This window comes from Aedes aegypti, chromosome 2 (genome assembly GCF_002204515.2).
Source record: "Aedes aegypti strain LVP_AGWG chromosome 2, AaegL5.0 Primary Assembly, whole genome shotgun sequence".
NCBI classification, from domain to species: Eukaryota; Metazoa; Arthropoda; class Insecta; order Diptera; family Culicidae; genus Aedes; species Aedes aegypti.
The window spans coordinates 283,387,479-283,390,818 of record NC_035108.1 but is presented as its reverse complement, the minus strand read 5'-3'; positions in this window follow the sequence as shown (position 1 = coordinate 283,390,818).

The following is a 3,340-nucleotide window of genomic DNA, read 5'->3' as shown; positions in this document are numbered from 1 at the left end:
TCGTGTAACGAACGCTATTGACGAAGACAGCGTGATCACGATCACGAATAAAAGTGGATCGAAAAAAGAACTAACAACTGTGACTGCAGCTGTGGAACACAGAAATTCCGTGGTGCGAAGTGCAATTAACCGATAATTAGCACAGAAAGTGATAGTGAAACCACCTCGGACCCACGCTGGATCACGTTGGATTCTGGCGTCATCGAGAAGCAACGGTCTATTGTGCTATTCATCGCTCTCCCCCATTGCCGTCGGTGGCGTGGCTTGGGTGTCGAAACGTGGTGTGGCTTCGGTTCTTTCTCTACCCCAACGGAGACTGTAAGTACACTTGCTTGCGCATATGACCCGAGTGGCAAGATATACCAGAAGTAAGACCAGTGTGCTGGCTTACTAATTTTTTCTCAATTTTGCATAACTCGAGTGGTTTCGGATGTGAGCAGTTTTTGGGATTTTGGGTAGTGATTGGCACTGTGGAAGGTACGTGTGGAAAACGTGGTTCATCGAATGTTCTAGTGCAGTTGGGCGGGAAAGATGGCTTCTGAACTCAAAAGGCTTATCAAGCAGGAGCGATTTTGCGTAGATTCACTCATTTTTAAGATTTTGTGCTTACGTAAGAACTATAGTACACTCACAAGACGCGACGCGAGACTGGACACAACACTTATTGTTCTTACCCATCTAACCACATTAATGCCTATCTCACCGTGGCTGAAGTGTGCATGAACCAAAACTACTTCATGTTTAGGGGTAAGTTTTACAAACAAACCTTTGGGCTCTACCGAAAACCGACATCCACCGATCGGTATATAACAGCCGATTCTAACCACTACGGAGCACAAGGGACGAATGACCTTCGGGTTAAAGTCCCTCTCAAACAACAACAACAACAACTACGGAGCACAAAAACAAGCCGCGTTCCACTCAATGGCACACCGCCTTTTCAATATTCCCATGGAAAAAGAAGAATTCGTTGAGGAGAGAATGAAGATTCATGAAGCTGCAGCGGTAAATGGTTACGATGAAGAATTTGTCAACAAAATACTTAGAAAACACGAACGGAAAAAACATCGCCAAATTGCTACTACACTTCAACCCCATAAGGAAGAACCCTTACGGATAAGCTTGCCGTTTTATCCAAAATTAACCAACCCCATTCAAGGCATACTGAAACAGCACGGAATGCAGGCAGCCTACAAAAGTGGCCACACACTGAAGGAGTATTTGTGTGCCCTCAAAGACAAGACCCCTGCGGAAGACCTGTCTGGAATCTATGAGATTCCATGCAAAGACCGCCCATCAGTTTATATTGGCCAAACGCGAAGGAAATTTAAAATCCGTTTGAGGGAACACCGAAACGCTGTGGATAACGAACGAGTTCATGAGTCTAGTGTGGCAGTACATTCTGTTGAACTCAAACACAACATAGACTGGGACAAGGCGAAGCTTAAAAAGAGCGTCCGAAAAGTTTCCCATTTAAATGCTTGGGAATCTATGTTCATCTCCAATGCCGAACAACCGTTGATGAATGACGACGATGCCCCGATAAGTTCGCCGCTTTTTCACTTGACGAAACTGGACTTCAAATAGTGTTATCTCTTTCTGACGTGTACTGGAGAAAGTACGAAGCAGTTTTGTTCTCTTCTATGTAATCAGTTGGACATCGTCCTGTAGATGGGCAACATCGAGCCCGAAACCGGTCGACGAAAAAGGTAAAAGTTTAAATCCTTTATATGTTTGTAAGAACAATAAGTGTTGTGTCCAGTCTCGCGTCGCGTCTTGTGAGTGTTTGCGTAGATTCTCTCTTCAATCTAGAGAAGAACGTACGGAAATTTGATGATTCAGATCAGGATATGCTTGAAGGTTGGCAAGAATATTTGGAGGAAATTTATGGCGAATTTGAACGGGTCAGGTTAGAGTTGGAGTTGTCGGATGAATTTCACAATGCACTAGAGTAGTCAATGAAGGTGGAAGAAGGTTCGTCTGATAACACTGTTCGACAAAAAAAGTCGATATGAATGCACAGAGACCGGACACCCCGGGCTTGAAAGTATAAAAATAAACAAAAATAATGGCGTTTTCAGAATGTTCGTGTCTGCCCCAGGTCATTTTTAAAATATACTTGAACTTTTTGCATTTTTTATTTAAAAATCTAATCTAATCAATAAACCGACACAGTGTTTTATATTCAGGACAGGGGAATTCATGTGCCATATAATGTTTTCAACTTTAAATACAATATGAAGAGTTGTAATAAGATTTGCAGGGAGCCCTCCCCCCTTTTTTGTACCCTCCCCATTTTTAAAGTATCGCAAATGATGGAATATTTGATATACAGGGGGTTGTCAAAATAACTGGGACAGGCAAAAATTGGGCCAACTTTGGAATGCTGTAACTTTGACAAAAATTGACCGATTTCAATTCTTTAAGAAGTAATGAACGGGTCAACTAATCTAGTTTTGAGGTGCATCCACGGAGATGAACTATGACCACCGGATACCGGTGATAATCCGGGTTTCCGGAAGCATGTCTTATGAAGTAAAATTATGACGTGTTTTTAGCAAAGGTCTCGGCTAAAAAATCAAAATTTTACTACACATGAAGATAGAAGATCAAATTCTGAAGCGATTGGTGCGCCAAGTATTAATATTGGTCCAGAAACAACCAATATATGGCCATTTCCCCGGAATCGATGCCGGTAGTGGATCCGAATTGGGATCAAACAATTTATTCACTCAAAATATGTCGCGCAATATTGTTTTCTCCCTAGCTTATCATAAAATACCCTATTATAAGTTGAAAATGAGTCTTGTACAGATTTGGCCACTCATGGCGCCGCCCAGTGCCTCGGGGGAACCTTGCATAGGGGACATTTCGATTTTGACACCAAAGCATATCATGCGACGGCTCATTCTTCATGTCTTGTCGTAAATAGGGCAACTGTAGACTCAAAATGGATAGTTGACTACAGTGACTACTTCCGGGACAACCGGATGTCCCCGAGGGAACCTATAATTAGGCACAATTAAAATTGAACTCCAATACATATCGTGCGACAGTTCATTTTTCATGTCTCGTGCTAAATAGGGCTATTGTAGACCTAAAATGGATAATTGACTACAGTGGCCAATTTAGGGACTACCGGAATTTCCCGGAGGAACTTGTCATTGGGGACATTTCTGTTCTTACACCAAAACATATCATGCGACGGCTCTTTCTTCATGCCTTGTCGTAAATAAAATAACTTTAGACTCAAAATGGGAATTTAATTGAATTGGCCACTTTTGTGACCACCGGATATCCCTGAGGGAGGCTGTGATGTCTGCAATGACAGATTCCTCCG